The 13,278-nt window shown below is 34.7% G+C and overlaps 1 protein-coding gene across 4 annotated transcripts in view; it reads left to right on the forward strand.

Annotated features, from left to right (window-relative positions):
* Window positions 1-13,278, forward strand: part of RapGAP1 (Rap GTPase activating protein 1) — a 738,255-nt gene that overhangs the window by 587,183 nt on the left and 137,794 nt on the right. The gene's annotated exons all lie outside the window — the stretch shown is intronic.

The following is a 13,278-nucleotide window of genomic DNA, read 5'->3' on the forward strand; positions in this document are numbered from 1 at the left end:
TTTCCTTTGGTTGAATTAATCAACAAGTAGTTTTTCTGCTCTACTGCCCTTAAAAGATCCAGGTTTTTTTGCCTTGCCAATCACCGTCAACTTCAATTTGTGATTTTCTGTAGCGTTGCCGCAAGACATAATCGTGATCCGTTCTGGATTTATGGTCCCTGCTTTACCTTCACTTGCAAATGCTAGCGTCCGAGTTGGAAGGCATTTCCACAGGAGGCCCGATTCATCTGCGTTATAAATTTGTTCGTAGCTCAGATCATTTGAAGAAAGGAACTCTTCGAATTTACTTTTAAATTCCTCAGCCCCCTGTTGGTCACTGCTGAGCTTCTCTCCATGAAGTCCTATCTCCTGTATCTCATGGCGTTGCTTAAAGCGAGTCAACCAACCAGATGGTGCATCAAAATCCCCTTCTAAGCCCAAAACGTCAAGAAACTGTTTTGCTTTTACAGCAATTATTGGATCTGATATGGGTGTACCCATGTTACGAACTTGGGCTATCCATTCTAACAACGCCATAATTAATGCAAATGAAAGAAGTGTGTCCTTTTGTTTTAAAATGTCTCGCACTGTCGACTTACCTATACCGTACTGAAGACACATAAGTTTACGAGAAGCACTTTTTTCAATTTTACGCATGAGTTCTGACTTTTTAATCATCAACACAACTTTTTTTCTTTTCTCGGACATGATAACAAAACGACAAAAAAATGCAGTGTTTGCAATGCAATGTTGTCATTCTTTTACATTTCCATATCTGGCACATTCCACAAACGAAACTCTCACCAGCAAAATTGGAGTATACTCTCAAATGAATCCACTATAATAATTGGGGACTTTTATTTGATATATATCTTGACTTTGAATGCGACTGTATATTATATTATAAGTACCGTATAAATACATTTTTTGTCCGATAACTTCCAGTGCCATAAACAAAATTAACGTAATGTAAACCTAGCTATTATTCTAATAAAAACCTTTATTTTTAACTAAAATATTCGCTTAATTAGAGAAAAGCTTATCCTCGTACTAGCACCGTAATCCTTTCCGTGCCCGTCTGCTATTATCATACGGGACATTGGATGTCTGAAATCTTGTTAACACTCCAATTTATGCACATTGTTGCGGGCAATTTTGTGCCGACAATTATCTAACAAAATGATAAACGCATCGGAATACTATCGTTGATTATTGTGGAAAACCGCCCGCCCTCGATGCTGACAATTGTTTTAAGCCGTGATACTGATAGACCGAGAAAGATGACACAGTATACTTGAATGAGATAGTTAATACCCATAGTTATATAAAGACAATATAAAATAACAATGTAGGAGAAATTTGTAGGAACAACAGATCATAACCGAAGAATATTTTGAATTAGAACAAAATGTTTATGTCACTTGTGGTCTACTGCAGTGTATTTATTAAATTTTTATAGGATTGTTATTGTTCAATGTGAAAAATAGACCAGTCAGGATCTGTTTAGGGTTGGTTTTAGTAAGCCTGACCTTAGATTATTGTATCTGGAAATGGAGATCAAATCAGTGTAGGTACTTGACCGAAATGGTAGGAAGCAGGTTACGGTAATCACACAATAAGCAAGCATAATAATAAATCCAAAGGGTGGTAGAGGAAAATAATTGTATAATCAAGCCTCATACTTTGAAACTGCGATTTCTGTTGAAAAAAAAATTGAAACAATTGTGACTTAAAATTGTAAATAAATGTCTACCAGGTCTGGGTTCCAAACACCAAAATAACAAAAAAGCAAAAATGGATACTGGATCACACCATTATCGTACCATTTGTTGAATACAGCTTCCTCACAAAAATTATGTTTGGGCATTGTGACAACTCAAGAAAAAACACACGTCTCAGACTATAGCTACTCCAGCCCAAAGAAACATAGTCAATCATCAATTATTTTAAGACTTTAATGGAGAGCTAATTAATTAGACTAAGGAGACTTGGGTCAGCGCCTTAGCAACATCACCGGTATCATCACTAGGATGATTCATGGGAGATGATCTCACCTGGGTTGACAGCTCTCTAAGTATCTTGTTAACTGTCCAAACAACTACGTATGTAAGTGAATGAAAGGGGTACATGATCTAAAGCCAAGCGTTTCCAAGAATTTGGCGACGTTTTGGATAACAGAAATGAACCATAATCGATAATCAAATCTGTTCTACCTCATTTTTAATCTGCAAAGTTAAACGCATAAATTAAGACCATCAATAACTTGTTAATATCACAATAAAAATTGAAAATATACTAAATAACATTCCACTTCTTTTTTTCTGCTCATTTTAACACGGTGATTAAAGCATAACTATTGCGACATATTTATCGGTCAAACTAACACTTAAACGTGTATTGTTGACTAGCTTTATTGCAAAAATTATAGTGTGAACGTGACAATCACTGTGTAATACCGATGTAGTCTGCATGCAGGTGTTAATATTAACTTCTGCATGTTTTGGCTGTTATAAATTCGCACCTTCCACTTGATCTTTGTTTGAACGAATCGATTTGATTTACTGCCAAGAATTCTGTGTTGGGTTTTGATGGGCTGATTAACTTCAGTTACATACGTCTAGAAAACCGTGTGTTGGTGCCGGTGTTGCGGATCAATTCAATTACTAGACTGGCTGAATAATTTCCGGTTTGGCGTGTAAGCTCACCTGACACCAATGAATTTTTGATAGGTTTGTAACATAAGAACGGATGTCACTAAATCTTTGTTTCAAAGGAAATGATTGTGATTGATAAATTAAGAAAACTTTTTGGAGATATTCTACAAATTGAGTTTAAATGTATTATTATATATTAATAGATATTTAATTAAGAATCAACCTTGCTACTTTGTTTATTGATGTAGAGTTCACACGTTTCTGATTGTCTGCTTGTCTATAGTACATTTGAAAATTATTGAAAGCATAAATTTTATAGCAAAGGTCTAATTACAGGTCTGGTCAATGCAGAACCGTACGATACGTGCGATACCTTCTTATCTGAATTTTCACTCGACTTTAGTATGACCACCCCGACAAAGCTCAAATAAAATACATCATAAAATATAACTGAGCAAACCCTAAAGGATTAAGCAATAACTGAACACCTCAGTGATAGAGAACAAAAAATTACTTTAATATAAAAAAAAAACTAAAATGTCAATATTACGTACCCACATTAATTTTTATAAAAATACTAAAGATTGGTTTATGATTTATGTTATATTGGGTTTTGTCTCACGTGCACTAAAATTTTTGCTAGCGATAATTTTCAAATGTACTATAACATGGTCGTAGTGTGTATTTTCTTGTCTATATTTTATCTATGTTACGTTCTCATTCTTAGTAGAGCACTAGCTTAGTAATAGGACGTTTGCTCTATAAATATTGTATATCACCCCTATTTATAATGTGGGGTTCAATTGCTACTTCTTTGTCTTGAATTTAACCTATTTATTTCAGATGATCAGATTCTACCATGGATTCTACCATGTATGATAAGTTTAATGAGCCATTTGCTTAAGGTGTTTCTTCGCATCCTTCACACAAGAATGTTCAGACAGCTGGAAGATCTAAGCGGTGAGACACAATTTGGTTTCAAGAGCGGACTGGGTACACGTGAAGCAGCGTTCTGCTTGAATACGCTTGTACAAAATGCTACACGACGCTAACATTGACGAGAAAGATATAAGAGTTATCCAGAATCTCTATTGGAATCAAAAAGCACGAGTGAGACTGAACAAATCAACCAACACAGAAGAATTTGAAATTTGAAGAGGGGTGCGACAGGGCTGTATTTTTTCTCCTATGCTCTTCAATTTCTATGTGGGGAACATTTTTGCAGAGGCACTGGAAGGCCCTGAGTGTGGAATAAAGGTAAACGGGTTCCCGATAAATAACATTCGTTACGCCGACGACACCGCGATAATAACAGACAACGAACATGATATGTAGTTGATGTTAAATAAAATAAACACCGTAGGAAAAATTTATGGCTTGAAGATAACTGTTGGAAAAACTAAATGCATGGCAATAAGAAAAAACGCACTTTTAAGAATACAACGGCAAGTAGTTAATGCTCCAATCGATCAAGTGAAAACATTTAAATACTTGGGAATGATGATGAATGACCAATGGGATCCTCAAGAAGAAATAAAATGCCGTACCGAACAAGCAAGACAAGCTTTTATCAAATTTAAACCGCTTCTATGTAACCGCAATCTTTCCTTCAATCTCCGCTACAGGTTGGTTAAATGCTATGTATGGTCCATATTGTTATACGGCATGGAACCATGGACGTTAAGAGTACCTTCCATTAATAAGTTGGAGACCTTTGAAATGTGGACGTTGCGAAGAATGTTCCGCATACCATGGACAGATAGGATGAGAAACGAGGAAGTCTTAAGAAAGGCAAATACTGGAGAGAACTACTCAATTTGATCAAGGTACGAAAAATTGGATACCTCGGCCATATTCTGAGAGGAAAAAAATACGCAATCCCTCAATACTTGGGAATGATGATGAATGACCAATGGGATCCTCAAGAAGAAATAAAATGCCGTACCGAACAAGCAAGACAAGCTTTTATCAAATTTAAACCGCTACTATGTAACCGCAATCTTTCCTTCAATCTCCGCTACAGGTTGGTTAAATGCTATGTATGGTCCATATTGTTATACGGCATGGAACCATGGACGTTAAGAGTACCTTCCATTAATAAGTTGGAGACCTTTGAAATGTGGACGTTGCGAAGAATGTTCCGCATACCATGGACAGATAGGATGAGAAACGAGGAAGTCTTAAGAAAGGCAAATACTGAGAGAGAACTACTCAATTTGATCAAGGTACGAAAAATTGGATACCTCGGCCATATTCTGAGAGGAAAAAAATACGCAATCCCTCAACTAATCATACAGGGAAAGATTGAAGAGAGGAGTAGGTCGCAAACAAATGTCGTGGCTACGGAACATAAAGAACTGGACAGACATAAATAACACTGGCGATCTTTTGCATGCCGCAAAAGACAGACGTCTTGCCTAAGTCCTTAAAATGTGTGAGTAACAGTGTCGGAATAGGGTTCTGGGGGGGGGGGTTAACCCCCCAAAACCCCCACTGGGTGCGCCACTGTGTCTAACATAGAGTCTTGTGTATGATGGAAATGTTGGTGACTACCTGCATATTGATAAATCCTAAGCTCGAAAATCGTTTTAGGATCATACAATTATTCTATTTTACCTGGGTTCAAGTGTAATATTAGAATAACGGCATAACTCGCACAAAAACTGACGAAAAAGTGTATACACGGTGCAGCCAAGCTATCATAATGGATATTATTCTTTTCCAGTGTGTTTTGATTTAATTTTGGGTTGATTCGGCGTCCCTGAGCTCTTCATTTTCATTTAATGGTCTCTTGCTAATTCTAGGTAGTTATTTATGATCCGTAATTGCATTATGCAGAATACCTTATAATTTTATTGATACTTCAATGGAATTCGATTATACTATTATAGTCTAAACTGCAACAATATTTACATAGTTTCCTCCTTTTTCTCCGTTTTATTACCTTTGAGTTTACATAATTTTACTAATCATTGACTGATTCTTAGATCAATTACTTAGTAAAAGTTGTCCGCAGAGTATTGCCTGGTCTATTGTTTAACCCAGATGATGTGATGGAATTTTTAACTTTCGACCGGTCGCTTCCTGGTGACGCGACTCATTCAATATGGTTTGGTCGGCATTGTACATTGCACCGGACACGAACTGCAATATTGAGGAAGCAATTTGGTCAGACGATGTTTTTTTTTTCTCTCACACAAATAGTTATTTCGTGTTTGCAAGTTTTTTGCGATAACAACGGATCGCCTATATTATTATATAAGCCGATGTGCTCTAAATAAAAAACAATACTCTAAATAATTCTAACACTACATTTTTATTTATAAAACGCTGTTCTATAAGTGCTGCGGTTCGATAAAAGAGGACGTTGCTACTAGCCTAATTTTTTTTATGTTATTACACTATTTATATGAATGTACGTGAAGTTTCATTTCTATCTGTCAAGACATTTTTTGCGTACAAGCCGTTTGGTATCGACTTGTCAGAGTATATTATTACAATGGAAAAAATCAAGAATCGTGCAAGGAATAAATTTTTATTTTTGGAAGGATTAAAGGAAAAAGCAAAGGAAATTTATGAACGAATTTTGAATGTGTATAACGACTCTTCGCCTTCAACTAGTAAAGTAGAAATATGGATCACTGAATTTAAATGTGACCGTACAAGCTTTGAAGACTATGTAGGTCAGGGACATCCAAAAATAACAACAACACCAGAAATCGTAGAAAAAATACAGGATATCGTATTGGAAAATCGGCTAGTGACGGAAAGAGATTTAATAGAAACCCTAGGCATCTCATTGGGCAGTGTATAACTTGTAGACCACTATATGGACGTGCACTGAGGATGACATGACTGTACATGCTTGAGTATCTCTTGTAGATCAGATTCTCTATCCAAACTATCACTCTTCTTGTATCGGGGTAGACACAAAACCTAGCTTTATCTGTAAATAACACAGAACTTTATTCCTGTAAGCCCCAAGGCACATGTTGTGCGCACCTTTGTGAATCCACGATTTTCATGACAACATGGGAAACCTCAATGGATGTCTGTCGACGATCCTCACACACAGTTGCTGTGGGTATTTTCTGAGACACCGCAGAGTTCACGTGCAATTATATGCACATTTAGACGAGCTAATCCTACCACATACCGATCCTGTCGAGGTAGTTGCACGTTGACGACCTTCATGTCTTTCAACGACATTATTAAATTGTTCATGTCGACGCCACAATCGCGAAATCACGCTCCGAGAGGCATCAAAATGACGTGCAACATCAGCTTGTGAAAGACCAGCCTTAATCATATTCACTGCACTTACCATATGAACATGTATTAATTGCCGGCGCTCCATGACTATTGTTGCATTTAATAATCTTGTTTTAATACAATTTTAAAGTAAATACAGACTATCTTTAGCAATTAATTGTACGAATTTTAGATGCTGCGCTGTCACTTCTGCCTGATCGAATGGTATACAGGGAATATCCATAAATTACGTCGTAGTGAAGATTGAGGGGCGGCTTTGCTTATTACGATGGTAGACGACAGGATACGGGGAGGTGGGCAGTGTATATCCGACGTCATTTGGTGTGTTTAAGTTTGTCGCTATTGTCTCATCATCAGCAAGTGGTTGGTTAAAGAAAAAGACTTCTAAATTTATTAATTTATACACGGCCTCATAGAAACTCAGAAACCAAGAGTTCCTTCAAAATTAAAAAAAAACACGTCAATTTGTATTGGGAGGGGGGCGAATTTTCATGCAAAAGTCTTACGCTCAAATGTAACCCTCTACTGTCCCGCATCAACCCCCCGTTTTTTTTTTTAGCAAGTGTAGTCGAGTAGCACATCATTTGAAAGGTATTTTTTTTTCTCTACAGCACACTATATATTTTTTTTAATTGTTGGAAAAACTTTGAAGATCATTTTGGATTTAACTAATTTATTGGTTGAACACAGTAATAATAAAAAACATAAAATTTCAATAAATTAACCAATTAAATGTTCGAAACGACCTCATGTGACCTTCTCCAGGCGGAGTGGCGTATATTTTTTATTTTAGGTATTCCCACAAAAAAAACTCCGAATTCGAAAGATCCGGTGATCTGGCCGGCCACTCTATTGGACCCCTTCTACTAATCCAACGCCCTGAAAAACGTCGATTCAAAAATTTTCTTACGCGTATATCATAATGTGGGGATGCTCCGTTTTGTTGGAAAGTCAGTTCATCCTCTAAAAGATTATTATCAGATTCCAATGTGTCACTGATGAGCGAATCAATAACGTCTTCTAACAAATTTAAATAATATGTTCTGTTGAGATTTCCTTCAAGAAATAACGGTCCAATAACGTGATTCCCTAAATTGCCAACCCATACATTTAATTTCTGAAGTGTTTGTGCATGTATATCCATGTATAAATGAGGATTACTGTTACTCTAATAACGACAATTATGTATATTTACTTCACCATTTACATTAAAGTATACTCGCCGGAAAAACACTTATTGTACAATCGATGTTGGTTGTTATTTAAGGTTTCACTAAATTCTTCACAAAATTGAAGCCGATGATCAGGATCATCTTCGTTTCATTGAAGAAGTAATCGTATTTTGTAAAGGTGAAATTTATTGGATTTTATAATTCAATAAACACTAGATGCTGATACACCGGATGCATGAGATAGTTGTCGATGCATGGTTGTCGATGAGATAGCTGATACGACTGTCGATTATCCTTTTGTAAATGACCCAATACCGCCACTTCAACTGCTTCATTTCGCACTCGACGGTATACTTCGTGCTTTGTGTTGTTAACGTCACCTACAGCTTTAAACTTATCAGTTATAAATGTTTAACGTAGTGGTGACTTAACGTTTTTTTTTTTTTGGTGAGATCCTTGCCGTAGCCTTAGCACACTGATTATTTCCGTAGTATAGCTTAACTGATTCTATTCTTTCTTCACTAGAATATCCCATTTTTGTAAACATTAATATATATCTCTGATTAATCAGTCGTTGACAAATCTCAAATCAAAGGTAACTTGATAAACACAAAAAAATTTGTATGAAAAAGTGATATTTTTAGAAAAAGAAAAGAAAACATCTTCAACACAGTGGCGTGTTGATATCGATTTGCAAGTTGATTGAATTATTGTATTGGAGGTCACTAAGAACATTTAATTAGTTAATTTGGTGAAATTTTATGTTTTTCTTATTATTACTGATATTCAACCAATAAATTAGTTAAATCCAAAATTACCTTCAAATTTATTACGTAAATTAAAAAAAATAAAGTGTCGTGTTTCGTGTCGAGAAAAAAATTACTTTTCAAATGATGTGCCACTTGACCACATTTGCTATTTAAAAAAACTCGGGAGTTGGTGCGGGGCAGTAGGGGTTACATTTAAGGGCATAAGTTTTGCATAAAAATTCGTAACCCCCCTAATACAAATTGACGTGTTTTCTTAACTTTCAAGTTTCTGGAGGGGGGTCAAATTTTTGTTGGAACACACTGATATGTATGCTATAATGTTAAATACGTATATATTTCTTGACTAAATACTATGTTCATATTTTTTTTATTAAATTAAATTACTTTTAAGTGAATTATTAAACTTAATTACTTGTTCTTTGCACAAATTAATGCACTTCTTAACTTTGGTTTAATTATTTCATCATAGAGAAATCATATTAGACTGAAAAATATTGATGTAGATATAAGAATTTTTAGATGTATTTTTCTACATTTAACAACGAGAATGATATAAAATAATAATTATATTCTCATCTGACATAACTTGTGTCAATATGAGGCAAATATTTGCGAACATAAAACTTCATAAGCATTAGGACAACATTGTCTATTTGTCAGTTGTGAAAAATTGCATTTTCGTCGTAAATATCCTTGACTACAATATACCCTATCACCATATATTTTTCAACATTTTTTTGTTCAATTTTTCTGACGAAAATTAATTTTTTGTAAGTACATTTTTGTTGATAGGTTAGTTGCAAAAAATTGCATGTTTGATGTCGCATCGTTTTACTGCAGTAATCTTGTAATGAACTATTGATTTTAAACAAAAAAAAAGCTGAGTAAAAAATGCTGAAACAGGTTAGCACAGAAACAGATCATCTCCTTTTTTGAAATATCGGCCAACTGGTCGAGTACAAGCAACGGGCCGTCATCTCACTGAACAACTTGTACTTGTAATGTACGAACGGTATATACAGACTAAAAAGTATTGAATTCTTAGAATAAGAAGAAAAAAAAACGCAGACGAGACGATTCGAACACGATGGATGAATAGATGGTTTTGCTTATTGCCATTATTGGACACGAATCATTTAAAAGATACACGTACCGGACGGGGACAAACCGTCTTCCTTTCTGTTATTCAGCACGAACAACCAGAGGCGGCACACAAAAGGATACTAGATAAAAATCAAAATAACCGAATCTTACAGAAGCATCTGAGATTTTCAAAATCTATTTTGTAGAGCTAGTATTTTTTTATGATTCATACAGCAACAATTGGATATTGGATATTCCCCTGTATAGGTATGAAAATATGATGGCAAGACACGGTCATATGGGACATAATGCATCTAAAGGGGATTAATATTCATATGGCCCGAGATACAAATGTGGAGAAATGTATTCCAAGAAGCCGACCACGCATAAGAGTAAATCTAAATAAAATGCTATAATAATAGCATTATAAATAGCTATTTGGCGGCATTGAAATTAATTAAATGATTCTAATATGCCCTAATGAGTTTTCTATAGTAAGTATAGTATATATTATAATATTATTTGGCTCGTCCTCTATATTTCATGCATAATTGCCTAATTCGTTGTCAATATTCTTGTACTAGTGGTTGAAGAATTGGGATAAAACTTAGAGATCGTGAATTCTAAACTTGACGCAATGAGAAACAAATATCTTCTTTGTCGAATTGGTACGACAAAAAAACTGTTTTTGATTGAATTGATTGTAAAATGGCAATGTCGAATTTACTTTTCTGCCTGAAAAAGGTATTATTATAGCACTATCCAGCAACAACTTCAGGTCTACCTAAAAGCAGACAATCAAAAATAGTTAAAAGATTTATAAGCAATTTGCAAAAGTCTAATTTATTAGATTAATTAAGATCAAAATACGCTGAGAGATTGAAAGAGAAGTGAAGACATTAGAAGAAAATGTAACGTACAGTGTATAAATGAATGGACACAAAATAGAAAAAAAGAATGGAATAACCACATAAGCAGAATGGAGGAGACTCGTGTCGTCAAAATAGCAAGAGATAAGTCACCAATCGGCAGAAGTATCGGACGACCGCCAATGAACAAGCAGAATTGCTTATAAAGAGGAAGAAGAAGAATTAAGATCAATACATTGAGATCTATTCTGTTCAAAACCAAGCTTAACAACACATAAGGGAGGTGAAAGAACTGCAGCTATAGAATACCCTGTGAATGAACCACAAGACCGCGAAGTGTCACGATAAACGAGCACGAAACATACATCAAGAACAGAGACTTCGACAGATCACAGATATGCAAACATGCCTAGGATAATGAGCACAGAGTACAATAGAAAGATGTATCAAAAGTAATGAAACACTGACAAACAAAAGAGGAAAATCAAAGAAGCAGTCGTATCTCACTTAATGAAGAAAAATGTGTAGCAAACCCGTAAGCAGCATGTCGCAGGCTCTGGTTGCCAATACTAAAAGAAGAAGTCGTGTGAAGTAAGAAATATATTGATTTAGCCGTCGTACAGCAATTAGAATGGAAAATCTTCTTATTTTGCTTTGTTAACAAACTTTACACATTGGATAGATGTAAATACGTTTATTAATAACTTTTTACCAAATTCTAATAAATAATTATTGTAGGACCGATGATGTACACAAGTTGGAATAATTATCTACCTTGCATCCCCCTGCATTCCAGCTTTATAATCTAGTATGTAGGTTATTGTTATATAAACATTTTCTATGTAGTCATTAAGATTTTAGGTTCTAAGATAGATAAACATATTATTTTTTATGATAAAGGGAGTTGTTTCAAAAATATTTCTGTTCTCCTTATAAGAAGCGTATATGCCTTACAGTCAGCAGCAAGAATACAGGTCATAGACACATTATCTATACATACAAATATACAACACATAAACACACAACAAATCAGAATTTGATATCAGCCCAAGGTGAAACAACTCAAAACATGGCTATATGCCAGCAACATCAAAACAAATATAAAATATAATTTTCATTGCAATCAATTGTGGCTTAGTCACATATAAACATAATATTTAACTTAGGCATGCCACAAGAAAACAGTTTCAGAACCTCCTGGTAGCTACCGTGATTCTATCATTAATAATTTAAATTTTTTCGTGCACTCTCGTATTAAAGTTAGAATTATTTCGACTGTTCCTTAACTTAGGCAATTACGTACATTATATTGGCATGGAGGGGAGGCTACTCTATGGAAAAAAAATTCCTGTTTCTAGCCCAAGAACATATTCCAGTCTACTTACTATATAAAAGCTGTTGTAATTTGCAAATGTATTGTTTTTATTTATTTTCCAATTGTTTACATTTTTTCATGATTGACTCACGAAAAGTATAAAAATTTCTCGATTGCGGTCTGTTCTTAACCAGTTTAGTGTAATTGAAAACGTATATATCTACAAAACATCAGACAAAAAGTGGGGAAACTAATATTTTAACAGCCACATTCATAATCGGCGAAGTGAATATGGAGGTTTTTTTAGCTTCCATTTCCTAAATAGATCGTATATTTTCAGCACAAATCGAAATAACTTCCTCATATATCTCGAAATATAAAAAATCACACCGCCGAAGTTTGATGCGATTGCTTCTAGCTCGGTTTTTTCTTCTATCGCTCCAGAAAATTTGATTTACATGAGTGTTTTGTTCCGCATTACAAGTAGACTATAGTTGTGAGAGCTTTTTATGTGCTTTACATTTTAATTTGAAGTTTTAGACAAGGAAATCCTTTGTTTATTTGAAAAGCTCTTTCTGTTTTATACAATACATACATACTTATTATAATAATTCAATAATCTGCCCGTAGGACCAGCACTACGTTTATTGTTACACTATTACAGTATAGTTCACTACTCAGAGATTTTACTTTAAAAATCATACGAACAAACCTAATTTTGCTTCTCTTTTTGCGTCCCCAAAATAGATGCAAAAAAGTTTGCCACTCTTACCCACGAGTTTTCCTCTAAAACCCCGTGTTGCAACGGAAAACATTAATTTGCCAAGAATCTGTACGCCTCGCCGTAAAAAAAAAATTTCAAACAAAAAATGTAGATGAGATAAGTTTAAACAAAAATATTAATTAGCACTTTTTGTGTATAATAAATCGTTCTCTCGGAAACAACGCTTGAAGCGACCGACGATTTTGAATTTCAGTTACTCGTGCGAAATCAATTTTTTATTCGATACCTTTTGATCAGAGTGTCCTATAAAAATTAGCATAAAATGTCGTTTGAAAGAGTGCACCTTTCATATGCAATTTTTGCATTTTACCACAAATGAAGTCAGTTTCTATAAAGCTGTTAAATAAATTAATAAATGTTGCACGATTTTTGCCCTTTTA

The sequence above is a fragment of the Diabrotica undecimpunctata genome, chromosome 1 (genome assembly GCF_040954645.1).
Source record: "Diabrotica undecimpunctata isolate CICGRU chromosome 1, icDiaUnde3, whole genome shotgun sequence".
NCBI classification, from domain to species: Eukaryota; Metazoa; Arthropoda; class Insecta; order Coleoptera; family Chrysomelidae; genus Diabrotica; species Diabrotica undecimpunctata.